The 14,276-nt window shown below is 38.9% G+C and overlaps 1 protein-coding gene across 5 annotated transcripts in view; it reads left to right on the plus strand.

Moving 5' to 3' along the window:
- The window catches only part of LYRM4 (LYR motif containing 4), a 172,017-nt gene that overhangs the window by 29,598 nt on the left and 128,143 nt on the right, over nt 1-14,276 (plus strand). The gene's annotated exons all lie outside the window — the stretch shown is intronic.

Here is a 14,276-nt window from a genome sequence, read left to right on the forward strand (position 1 = left end):
CCCTACATTAAAGTGATTGCTTGATACCCACTGTGAACGTGCCGTTTGTTGATTCTCAGCTAGGCTTATTAGATTGTGGAATTGCAAACAATACTGAGGCCAAATGCCTTCATGCTCTGAGCATTTATGTATATTGAAAAGTCAGCCTTCGATTTAGGCCAAGTAATAAAAGTTTCATGCAACTCAAAATCAAAGTGTGTTGCAGATTTCTGGTCCCTGAGTTCTCAGTGCTAAAATATATAAGTGGTGGGGAGAAAAGCCCTTCATATTTTACCAGTTAGGCCTGGTATCTATACAGTTGTGGTCATCCTTCCACAACAGCAGTTGCTAGGACCTTGGACCTAAGCAGATAGAAGAAGATCAAATTTCAAAAGAAAATGCCCGGTGACATATAGTGAAGGGCTTTATTAGCAAGGTAGTACATTCCTCTCCTGCACTTCTTTATGCTTCTGTAAAGTGTCCTGGCTCCTGTCAATGTGTTGGCATTTAGTTGCCTGTCCTTAGAATATCATGCCTTCTTAACCACGTACTTAACCGTGGACTAACTGTCCAGAAAGTGTCACTACCTTTGCGAATCCTCTATATCCCAAGAGAATTGCCAAGACTTGACCTTGGACAGGAGCTATAGGTAGTGACCAAGACATGGAAGGTTCCAGGGACAGCCTGCGGCCAGGTTCCTTTAGCCACAGCACGCCCTGAAGGAAGAGATGAAGTCTGCCCACAACTAAAGATGCCTGTCGCCAGTCCTACAGCAGAATGAGGAGAATTAGGTTTATATAAATCATCAGAATTTATTCTGAGACTACATTTGTGGTTTGACCTACCATGTATTTTAGTTTTCATTGTTGTTTTGGCCGATAAATGCCGTGTCATTCTAATATTACTTAGTATTAATATGAACAAGTTGTATAATAAAAACAGCTACCAAATTTGGAAATGCAAATGTTTACTCGATTTTCTTCAGTCTTCAAGTTCTTTAAAATAAAATTAAATCCTAACACAAACACCTACTAGATGATTCACAGAGATGTTATGGAAATAAATTATGTAATGCATGGAGATATTTTGACCTACTTGGAAGAAAGCTACAATAACAAGTTATTTGTATTATAGATGGCCAAGCAAACAAACTTTATTTCAAAGCGATACAGTACCTAGACCAAAATAGCCATCGCTTTATTACAGTGCTCGTATTCCATGCCTCCTGCTGCTTATGACATCCCAGGAGACATAGAGGTTAATTGCATTTTTAAATTCATAGAATTTTAGACTAGACAAGACTTTAGAGATGCCTCTTCTCTATGAAAAGCAAAATTAAAGCTCTCCAAAGGGAGAAAGGGCTACTAGATTTTGTCAGTAATTCTAGGGCTATGATTAATGTTTTCATTTGCATAAATTTACATATAACATTCAGAGCTCTTTAACTCTAAGTAAGCAAAGTAAAGTTAAGCTAATGGGCTCCCTTGCCCTGGATTCAATCCAGTATTCAGGGATTGAGGGAACTGAGACCCAGCTTGTCCCTTCCTATCCTTTCCAAAGCCAAGATACTCAGGGGAAGCTCACGAGGATTTTGACTGTACTTTGCAGCCATGATTCCAGGCCCTGACACCTTTTTAGTTTATCTCCTGGTTTCTAGTTTTCTTGTGGATGGGTATGGGTACTATATACCTGATATATGTTTATGTCGATTTTTCTTCCGACTAACTCAGCAAATATTCTGCTATTTCCTACATTGTAGGAAGGGGGAGGGAGAATCATTCTGTTTTTTGCCTGTGAATTATCCTTAATAATACACTGAGCACAAGCTATGTGACTTATCTGTGTTCCCTCTTGTCTTTCCTTCTTTGCTCATTTATTGTTGCTGGTGACTGATGGCAGGAGGAAAGAATAAAACAGAAGCCATTTTATTTGGCGCTTTTTTTTTTTAGCAGCACTGATAGGAAATTTTAATGAAGACATTTGAGTTTTATGACCAAGACTTGTCCATTTTTCCTGCTTACTCTCCTCCCCACCAAAAATGGAAAATTCAGAATTAATTAATTGAATATTCTATTGTGGATAATTATTCTCCATAAATTTTAAGTCATCTAAAGGTCATGTCCTTCTTAAAAACTGAGAACAAACTGAGGGTTGATGGGTATTGAAGAGGGCATCTTTTGGGATGAGCACTGGGTGTTGTATGGAAACCAATTTGACAATAAATTTCATATATTAAAAAAAATAATAAAATAAAAAATAAAAAACATTCTCTGCCAAAAAAAAAAAGAAATCATGTCTCACACTGGCTGGTTCACACTATAACTTAAAATAATTTTTTTAATTGTATTCTGAGCCTGACTTTTATTATCCCTTATTACATAATGAAAACTTGAACTTGCTTTTTTGATATTAGGTCAAGCTCATTTCTGGTAGTTGCAGGGAGAAACAGAGCCAGAAAATCCTATCCCTGCACACGGAGCCTTTATGTCACAGTGATACTTTTAAAAGAAATATGGCCAGTTCCATAAGAAGAGGATTTGTAGATATGAGGACAATGAATACTTGAGTATTATCTTGTTTTTCTCCTAATAAGAGTAGTTGCAGGACCTGTTCATCTTTCAGTCCACGAGTATGTGAGGAATGGACCATGGATCTGAGCCTCAGCTGCCAGCTCTTGGATTTAGCTTGCAGGGGACTGCACTTTCTAAACAGTCATGTCTAAAATGAAATAAAAGAGAAGCCAGGACCTCCCCCTTACTTGATCTGCATGCCTTACTGCGGAAAGCTGGACCACAGTTGTATAGGTGGCCTTTATTTTGATAAATTGGTTTACGTTTTGAAAAATCTTGTTTGCAACAAAATGTCAGTGGCTGTGAGGAAGGATCCCAGTGATAATTACAAGTTCAATTTTGATGAATTATAGGTTAAAGATACTAAATGTTTTTAAGCACCAAAAAGGAAACCTAGACAGAACGATTCTAAAGTTTTTCTCTAGGGCCTGAGGAGAACATCTGCTACAGAATGGTGCTGCCTTTCTTTCCTTCTGTTATTTTATTAGGTGTTTTTTTTAAAGAGACTATTTAAAAATTTCTCCATAGAGGCACCTGGCTAGCTCAGTCAGTAGAGCATGCGCTCGTGGGGCACCTGGGTGGCTCAGCGGGTTAAACATCAGACTTTTCGGCTCAGGTCATGATCTCATGGCTCATGAGTTCAAGCCCCACATGGGGCTCTCTGCTGTCAGCACAGAGCCAGCTGGATGCTCTGTCTCCCTCTCGCGCACTCTCTCTCAAAAATAAACAAACATTTAAAAAAACAAAGGAGCATGGGGCTCTTGATCTTGGGGTTGTGAGTGTAAGTCCCACATGGGGAGTAGAGATTACATAAATAAGTAAAATTTCAAAAAAAAATTCTCTATGGAGAGTTACCTAAAATCTACAGTTAAGTGAATATGTTTTTAAGTGATTTTGTAAATATATTTTTACTCATTTGTACATAATTTTCATGTTTATTATTTTAATAGATATTGTCCATTAATTTACCATAATTTCTTGGTTTATTATTGGACATTTAGATTAGGATGAATCCCACAAAGGGGGCTGAGTGGGGTGATAGCCTAAGTTCTAAGAACTGGGGATTTTCAGAAGTTTATCCCATGGGGGAAGAAATTCCGGGCACCACCTCCTTTAATCCGTGGAAAGTTTTTCTCTTGTGTGCTCTCTGTCTCGCCCTTCTGTTAGTCTCATCTGTCAAACCTGCAAGTATGGATTTCCTCAAACGTCTGTCTTTTCCATAACCAGACCTGGACTAACTACACTAGAGAAGAACCACCATGTTTGGCAAATTGGTACCAGCATTCTGGATATTTCCAGCCTCAGCTGGCCCCTTCACATTGTTTGGCAACTTCTGGAGTCTGTGCATGCTCTCAGTTTCTGAAAGGATTCTTTTAAACCCCTCTCCTCAAACTTCCAATCCTCCTCACTCTTTTTTTTCTCCTAATTTTGTTTTCTGCTGTATACCCCAGAAGCTATCACATAAAAGAATAAAATCAGTTGTCTTAACTAATCCCACTGATTTTTTTTTCATTTTTAATTTGTTTGACATGTTTTAAAAATACCTTGTTTCCTCCTCTATTTTCTCATGTGATACCGTTTTTCCTTTCTAAAATGTTAACAAACATTGTTAATTTATTAAACTCTGCTTTTATTTTATTACTAATAGGGCTATGTAAGCCATTAATTTTCATCTAAGAACGGTTTTAACTACATTCCAAAAATTCTATGCATAATCTTTGTCATTATTTTTAAAATATTCTTATTAGATCATGAATTTTTTCTAGGCTCAATTATTATTTATGAGTGTGTTTCCAAGAATTTAGGGTTTTTTCCTCTATACATTTACTAATTTTTGTCCAGTAAGTATATGCTGATGTTGTTCTTGCTAAAGTTGCTAATAACATCCTAACTGCTAATTTCACTGGGGCTCTTTTCAGCCTTTGTCTTACCCTTTGTAGGACCTGTGACAGTCTTCTTTACTCTCCACTTGTTAAGTATGTCTTCTTGCTGTCTGTCTTTCCTGCCTCTACTCTGATACCTTGTGCCTGCCCTTAAATATTTACTGTGTCTCCAGGGCTCTATCCAGGGCCGGCCTCTCTTCCTATCCTACTGCTTTCCTCTCAGCAATCACATCTACCCTCAATGGTTGTGCCTCACTCTTCTTTATCAAGGATTTTCAAGTTCATTGCCAGCCTGGACCTTCTCAACAGAGATCCAAAACCCAATCTCTTCTCCCACAAATTGAGCCTTCTCTAATGCAGATTCTTCTTTATTATAGTGTATTACTGATTTTATGTTGTCACTAGGAACTTATGAGGAAATAATTCTGATTGTAATAATTTAGAAAGCATAAACTCCAATACCCAAAAGCAATTATTGTTAATATGCCATTATATTTTCTTCTAATTTTCTATGGCTACATATTCCAGAATTTAGGTCAATCTGAGTATACAGTTACATCCTTCTTTTAAAAAACGTACTCGGGGCACCTGAGTGGCTCCATCACTTAAGCATCTGACCCTCGGTTTTGGCTTAGGTCATGATCTCACGGTGTTATGGGTTTGAGCCCCTCATTGTGCTGTGTGCTGACAGTGCAGAGCCTGCTTGAGATTCTCTCTCTCTCTCTCTCTCTCTCTCTCTCTCCCTCTCTCCCTCTCTCCCTCTCTCCCTCTCTCCCTCTCTCCCTCTCTCCCTCTCTCCCTCTCTCTGTGCTCCTCCCCTACTCATGCTGTCTCTGTCTTTCGCAAGATAAACTTAGAAAAAAAATTTTTAAACGTACTCTTAGTGAATGGTGTAAAGTTAAGATTCATATTCAACACCTTCCACCAAAATAAATTCCAGAAAGAGTGAAACAAAAAATTAATCCATAAAAGTTCTCAAGAATACATGGATCAGGGGCGCCTGGGTGGCTCAGTCGGTTGAGCGTCCAACTTCATCTCAGGTCATGATCTCATAGTCTGTGGGTTCAAGCCCCGCGTCGGGCTCTGTGCTGACACCTCAGAGCCTGGAGCCTGTTTCAGATTCTGTGTCTCCCTCTCTCTGTCCCTTCCCCGCTCATGCTCTCTCAAAAATGAGTAAACGTTAAAAAAAAAAAAAAAAAAGAATACATGGATCAGTGTTTTCTTGTGATTTTGCAATAGAGAAGGCTTTTTGAATATATGATAATTAACCCTGAAGCTATAACATAAAAATTGATACACTTGACTACATGAGAATTAAACATCTCTATGACAAAAACACACAAACATCTTAAAGCCAAATGACAAACCAAGAAGAACATTGCAACTCCTTACAATTGATGTCACCAATGAATCAAAAAGAAAAACCATTCAGTTAAGAAAAGGTAAAGGATATAAACAGAAATATAAATGCCTTAAACTTATGACAGTTTCATTCCTCAAAAATAGGTAGAGAATCTTAATAGACATGTTCCAAAGAAGACACATAGATGGCCAACAGACACATGAAAAGATGCTCAACATTACTAATTATCAGGGAAATGGCAAATCAAAACCACAATAAAGGACCTCCTCACACCTGTTAGAATGGCTAGTATCAAAAATAAAACAATAACAAGTGTTGGTGAGGATGTGGAGAAAGAGGGACCATCATGCACTGTTGGTGGAAATGTGAATTGGTGCAGCCACTGTGGAAAACAGTATGGAGGTCCCTCAAAAAATTAAAAATAAAACTGCTATATGATCCAGAGAATTTACTTCTGAGAATATATCTGAAAAAAATGAAGACGCTAATTCAAAAAGATATGTACCCACCTATGTTCACTGTAGAATTATAATGACCAGGGTATGGAAACAACCTAAGTGTCCATCAGTGGATGAATGGATAAAGAAGATGTGCGTATGTACACACATACACACACACACTGGAATATTAGCTGTAAAAAAGAATAAAATCTTACCATTTGCGGGGCACCTGGGTGGCTCATTCGGCTGAGCATCTCACTTCGGCTCAGGTCATGATCTCACAGTTTGTGAGTTCGATCCCCACATCAGGCTCTGTGTTAACAGCTCAGAGCCTGGAGCCTGCTTCAGATTCTGTGTCTCTCTCACTCTCTGCCCCTCCCCTGCTCATGCTCTGTCTCTCTCAAAAATAAATAAACATTAAAAAAAATTTTAATTTTAAAAAATCTTACCATTTGCGATAACATGGACAAATCTTGAGGAAATTATGCTAAAGGAAATATTATACAAATATCGTGTGATTTCACTTACATGTGGAACCTAAAATGACATATGAACGAACAAAACCAAAATCATAGATACAGAGAACAGAATGGTGATTGCCAAATGGGAAGTAGGCAAAACGGATGAAGAGGGTGAAGAGACACAAACTTCCAGTCATAAAGAAGTCATGGGGATGTAATGTGTGCAGCATGCTGACTACAGTCCATAATATTCTAGACCACACTTGAAAGTTGCCAAGAGAGTAGGTCCTTAAGTTCACTTTGTATGGTGACAGATGTTCATTAGACTTACTGTGGTGATCGTTTCACTGTGTATACAGATATCAAATTATGTTTTTCACCTGAAACCAATACAATGTTATGTGTTAATTATATCTCAACAAAAAAATGTAATAAAATGAGATACTGTTTTCACCAGTTAGATTAGCAAAGATCAGAAACTTCAATGAATGACACATTGTTTTGGCAAAGGTGTTGGGAAATAGTCATACTTCTACATTGCTGCTGGAACCTGTACGCAGAATTTGGACAATATTTTATCAAAGCTGTAAATTCACATGCTTCACCCTACAAATTCCATTTCTTGGAATTGATCCCACAGACACACACATACATGATGCTACTGTAAACAAGGATATTGATTAATTACAGCATTGTTTGTAATAGCAAAATTTCAAACAACCTGGCTAAGTGAATCCTAATTCATCCATACAGTGGAATAGGACACAACTGTTTATGACTTGAGTCAACTCCATTTATATTGATATGAAATGCTCCCTGATACATTTTAACTAAAGTTTTTAAGTTACACAGTATGTTGAGTACAGAGGTTTTAACGTGAATCTACTATCTCTCGGAGGCTAGTAAGAAACAGCTGTGAATTGCATCCAGAGAGAACTGGGAGGGAAACTGATTTTTTTTCTGACGTTTTTTAATACCTATGACTTTTGCACCTGTGACTTCAAGGTTGTTTTTTTTTTAATGTTTATTTTGAGAGAGATAGAGAGTGAGCAGGGGAGGGGCTGAGAGAGAGACAGAGACAGAGAATCCCAAGCAGGCTCTGCTACTGTCAGCGAGGAGCCCAACATGGGGTTTGAATACACAAACCATGAGTTGTGCCCTGAGTTATGACCTGAGCTGTTTTATAAGCTGCATAACTTTGAGGTGTCTGGGTGGCCCAGTTGGTTGAGCATCCAGCTCTTGATTTCCGCTCAGGTCATGATCCCAGGGTTGTGGGATTGAGTCCCATGTCAGGCTCTGTGCTGAGCATGGAACCTGCTTAAGATTCTCTCTCTCTCTCTCTCTCTCTCTCTCTCTCTCTCTCTCTCTCTCTCTCTCTCCTGCTCTCAAATAAAAATTTTTAAAAAGTTTTAAAAGCTGCATAATTTCATAGTGTATGTACCCCTTTCTCCATTATTGAATGTTTAGGGTTGTTTTTATTTTTAATGCTTATAAATAGTTCTATAATGAACATCGTTCAGTATGCATCTTTGTGCATGTTTCAGGTTATTTCTGCAGAATTGCCAAAAGAATTCCTGGATAAACAATTATGAACATTCTTACACATTATTATGCTATTTTTACCCCAGAGGAAGTGCAGTTCCTACACCTACCAGCAGGATGCAAAGGCCCTTTGTTTTTTATTTATAAAAAATAAAACTGCTGATGTGATAGAAAATCCCACCTTGTTTGAATTTGCATTTCTCTGATTATGACTGAGGTGGAACATTCATGTATCTCTGTCCATTTATCTCTCTAAATTTAGTCACTCTTTGTGCTCTCTTGTGAATTATTGTTTCTGGCCTCTTATTTATTTACTGTGGTCCTAATGTCTTTCCACTCGATTTATATGTGCTATTTATGTGCTAAGGATATTAATCTTTTGTCATATTTGTTTCTAACTGGGTTAGCTCTTTAAGGATGAGTAGGAGTTAGCCAAGAAATCAGGCTGCAGGAGGCCACTCCTTGTACAGAGAAATGCCAGGCTAGGGTTGGTGGTCCATGCTGGAAATGGTGCTCGATGGAATGTGAGAGATGAGCAGGGCTATACTGTCCCTGCGTTTGACCCTTATCCTGAAGATCATGAAATGCCATTAGGGGATTTTTAACAGGGAAGTATATAGTAGGTTTTGTTTACAGCTGCCCCAAAACTAAGAAGCTTTGGTCTCCAAAGTAGGTTTTCTAATAGTAACTTTACCTCCTCTCTCCACAACCCTTCTTATTGGTCACTGTCCTCCTTTTGAAAACAACTAATCTCAATTATTTCACATATTCTTTCTGCTTGTATCAATAGCTCTTTTCCTCATAATGTTCTCAGCTCCTTGTCTTTTCATAAGACATGCTTGGCACTTGAACTATTTGTAGGACCACCTGAAGCAGCATTGAGAGATCAGATGATCTTTTTAAGCTTTGTGATGCCAGAGACAATTTTTTTAATGCCTTTTCCAATGAATAACACCTTGGCTTATACCAAGTGCTTATTCACAATTTGGGTGGAGTTTATTGACCTCTGGAGGAGGCATGGCCTGGAGTTGAAAATCACAGACTGTAGTCAACTGGGTTCAGAACCCAAGTCTGCCACTTACTGGACATGTCATCGTGGCCTAAATGTTCTGAATCTCTCTGAGCCGTGCTTTGTGAAGATTACATGAGATCATGTATATCTAGTACTTAGCATAGTGCCCTGTGCATGGTACTTGGTGCCATCAATCACAGATAATATTTTGTTCTCCCTTTGGGCCCTCAAAACAACAAATGACTGTGGAAACAGCCTTTTTGTTTGTGGTTTTGAAAACAGAAATCTGAGGATATACTTACCTATGTTCCATTCTCCTACTATAAAACTACTATAAAAACTATAAAGTTTTTTCTTTATCCTTCTTTTGTTTTTGAGAGAGAGAGACCATGTGCATGCACCAGCAAGCTAGCAGAGGGGCAGAGAGAGAGAGGGAGAGAGAGAGAGAGCAAGAGAGAGTCCAAGTAGGCTGCACACCCAGTGCAGACCCCAACACAGGGCTCAATCCCATGACCATGAGATCATGACCTGAGCTGAAATCAAGAGTCTGACATTCAACCAACTGAGCCCTGCCACGCCCCTCTTTATCCTTTCTTAAACTATTTTTTCTCTGACCTTGGAGTTCACGGTTTTATAAGTAAACATCTTAGCATTGTACTATGGTTGTTAAATCTCAATGAGTCTCCTCAATTTTTCATAATCACTCCTTGCACATTTTCTTCCATTATAACTTTAATTATCTACCCAGTTCAGTTTGTTCACGCTTATTATTCATAGGTTAATACCTTTGCCCTGTTCCAAAGCTTAATTTTTTCATACGTATTTCTCATTTTTCATAATTTTTCTACTTTAGATTTGATTTTCCAGTTTGTCCTCCACCCTGGTTTCTATAATACAGCATTAATTTCTACTTCACCCATGTATATAATCATCCTCTAATATTGCAGTCTTTTGTTGGTGGTATCTTTTTGCTTTTGTTTCTCTTAAAATTGGGCACATGTGATATAACTCCTATATTATTTATCTTTTCAATTTTCTTTAAAGTCAACCTAGTGAGAAATAATTTACCTACAATAAAATGCATCTATTTTAAGTGTACAATTTCAATGTTTTAACAAATGAATGGTCTTATGAAAACAGCACCCCAATCAAGATAAGAACTATTCCATTGCCCCCCAAAACTCTCCTGAGTCCTCTGTGTTCACTTTCCAAGAATTCCAGTTCCTTTCATCTCATTCTAATAGATTTCCTATACAGTCTCTGACTCCAAAACCATGTTGATCTCCCCTGTAGCCCCAGCACCTCATAGAGCACTTACATAATAGGTGTTCAGTACATAATTTCTTCAGTGAACTCTCAGTGCAGATTTTGTAACCACTGCCTCTCATCTTTATGCTGCAAACCTTCTCATTCTGTTTCCTTTTCAGTTTCCTATTCTTTGTTATGTTTTCCTTATTGATTATTGGTCTTTTTCTCAAAGACCTTTAGAAGGGCACAGAGAGAGAGAGAGAATCCCAAGCAGGCTATGCCCTGTCAGCAAAAAACCTGAGATGAGGCTCGAACTCATGAACTGTGTGATCATGACCTGAGCCAAAATCAAAAGCCAGATGCTTTACCAACTGAGCCACCTAGCAACCCATAAGATCTTTGTAATGTTGCCTATGATGTTTTGAGAAGTTTATTTATTCTCTAAATATTTATTGAGTACAATTTCTGAGCCAAGCACTTTAGATCCAGTGGTAAACAAAAAAAGACAAAACACCCTATTGTGCGGAGCTTATATTCTAGTAGGAACTTGGACTCCTAAGAAGGAAGCTTTTTGATCTGTCCCTCACCCTGTTATCCACCCTGAGTACTTATGACCTTCAAATGACCCTTGAGCTTCTCTCTGTTGGTGGTAGTATCCATTTTATTGATCAACACATGTGCTATAGTTATCCCAAGTCTACCGCATTAGTGTGAAAGATAAGAGCCTGAACTAAGATGAGGTCTGAGGGTTTGGAGAAGTGGAAGGTGATTCAGAAGAGATGTAAAAGGTGTGTTTGCTTGAATATAAGGAATTAAGGAAAAGGAGGGAATTTAGGATGAATCTCCAAAAATCTGGCTGAGGTAGTTAGCTATATAAAGATGCACCTACCTACAAAGGAAATACTGGCCACTGGGGTCAGGAAAGAAAGAGGGAGGTGACTTCAGTATTGAAAGTGCTCAGTGGAAAAAGCTGTAGTGGGTATAGTGGGTATCTTTTGATGGTAAATCCAAAGGCAATTGGTTTATATGGATTTGGGACTCAGAAAGGAGGCATGGGTGAGCAAAAGACCTGGTAGCCAATGGTATGAATGTGATCATGAGACCTTAGGCAACACATTCAATTATTGGAGGAGATTTTATCATAATAAAAGAGGTCCAGGGCCACCTGTGTGGCTCATTTGATTAAGCATCTCTTGATTTTGGCTCAGGTCATGATCTCAGGGTCATGAGATTGAGACCCACATTGGGCTCCGCGCTGAGCATGGAGCCTGCTTGGGATTCTGTCTCTCTCCCTTTTCTCCCTCCTCTCCCTCTGCCCCTCTCCCCCCACCCTCACTGCCCCTCTGTCTCTCAAATAAACATTTAAAAATAAATAAATAGCATTTTAAAAAAGAAAAAGAAAAGAGGTCCAATACATGCCCTAGAGAATGTAACATAGAAGAGGCAGCCAAATAAGATGAGCTCACAAAGGAGCCTCAGAAGAAATAACTAGTAGATCTAGAGAGCAAGACAAGAAACTAGCCAGCTGTGGAACTTTCCATCAGTAAAGCAAATGTAGATAACTCAGTAAAAGATTGCAAACGCTGTCATCTATCTCATTATAAAAATCATCGACTTTAAATGATTTTATTTTTGTTAAAAATTATGATCATTTTGTAAGTCACCTAAAACTGGAGGCCTATGTGTACACTGAGTGCCATTTAGATATTAAGTCTTGATGAATCTTGAGACTTGATATCAAGAAGTCAGCAGATAACAGTGTCATGGAGGCATACAACATGCCTCTGTTAGGTAGCTTAACACTAGGTACCTTAACATAGGTACCTAATGTTAACATTAGGTAACTTGGCCTCAAAACTGTGTCGGGGTGAACCAATGACCCGTAAGCAGCAGTAGGATCCAAGAACACACTGGCACTTTCCTCTCAGTCCCATGGAATCTGGAGGCATGGCAAAATTAAGCAGCTTTCTCCTAATGGCTGTAAAGGAAGATCTTCAGGGGCAAGGCACATTTGAGTTAAGGCCAGTTGATGGAGGACATGTCCCTCCAAGCAGTTGAAGCAGTTTGCCCCAGAGAGGCTACAAGAAGGGTCAAGTTGTTTTGTTACTGGGATACTTGACTTGGGGTTGGGAAAAGAAGGAAAAAGCAGCTGATGTTTTTACAGGATGGATAAGCAGAGAAACCAGCATGGGGGGCTTGGCGGGGGTGGGTTATGAAGGATGGTGCAAATGAGGGATATTCTATCAGCTTATTTCCCAATCACACATTTTGGATGCTACAACCAGTGTGAGCCTCCAGGTGCCATGATTATTATGGCCTGCATTTAGCTGACAGTGGTTCTGGAAGGGGAGAAAGTAAACCAAAACCTTGGGAACTACATACAGAACTTTCATTACTGCCGGCTGTTTATTTTGTGACTGGGAAATTACAATGCATGGAAGACCCTCACAAAGGAGTTTGATCCTTGCGATGGAGAGCTTGAAGGGCTGCTGGGAAACCAAAGAGCAAAGGCTGGGGTAGAAAAGGAAAGCCAAATGGAAATCTCCTTCACAAAGAAGCCCTAAGGAACTCTGCCAAGCTTCAGGAGGGTAGAGATAGAGTGGTGACTATATGAGCAGCAAAGCCTTACTGTTTCCGCGGATGTGGTCTGCCTTCTCGTGGTTGATAGCTCTTGCTGTTCTGTTGCCTTTTATGTGTTAATTTTTCATGCCTTATTTCAAACAGCATCTGACTCCCATTAGGATGATCCTAAGGCAAGGGATTGTGTAGCAGCTGGCTGCCATTTTCATAGCAGCGTCTGCACATCTTTCTTTGAAATGTTCTTGCTCAGTGATGTGATTGAAAGGCCAATAGCCAGAACGTGTTCAAGGATAAATGGTTTACCTTAATAGTGGTAGAAAAAAATGCAAAGGATAAAAACCAGGCAGGGACAGAAATGAAATAATTGATGGTTGGTTAGCCCTCTCCTATGAAATTTGAAGATTCAGGCAGATTTGTGATTACCTTCAAAAAGTTGTAATCATTGGAAATAATTCATAAAACTGAAAAATTGCTCATGAAGTAATAGTCATGTTACTTGCATGGTTCCAAGCCTGTGCAATGTCTTCTGTTAGGGCAGAAGAAAACAGTGGAGGAAGAGGAAGAACAGGAAAGAAGAGGGAACCATGTATATGTTAAAGGTGCATTCAGATTTTGAACAACTATTGATTGCTTTAGACACATTTAATTCAAACTCTAGAACTTTATTCCATTAAGTGTGGACTCTGGGGATTTGGGGAGACAACAAGAATGCACAGCAGAATATGTAGAAGACCAGATCATGAGCCCAATTGATACAATTGTAGAGTGCCATAAGTTATTTCCTGATTTCTTCAAACTTAAGAAGAACTTCAAACTTTCCATTCCAGGCCATACTCCTTTTTTGCTAGCTATTCTGGGCTAGTCACTAGCTTTTAGAAAAATGAATTTAGTAATGACTACTCTTGCCCATTACATTTTTTCCAAAAAGCCCATGAAGCATCCTGAGTGAAGAATTAAAACAATGGATGACTCCCTGGGGTAAATTCCTGTTCTAAAACCAGTTCTACATATAGAACAGAATATTAGAATTAAATTGTGGTGTCCACTCGGGTCCCATCACCACAACAAGGAAACTGTTTTGAAGAGTGTATGGGTGTGAGGATGATCAGTGATGTTGTGTTGTGTTAATAACCATCATGCTGTGCAAGACAGTGCGCGAGAAATTGCTTTTAGCTTACCTCCGTACTATCTAAAATTT

Source organism: Neofelis nebulosa, chromosome 6 (assembly GCF_028018385.1).
Source record: "Neofelis nebulosa isolate mNeoNeb1 chromosome 6, mNeoNeb1.pri, whole genome shotgun sequence".
Classification (NCBI taxonomy): domain Eukaryota; kingdom Metazoa; phylum Chordata; class Mammalia; order Carnivora; family Felidae; genus Neofelis; species Neofelis nebulosa.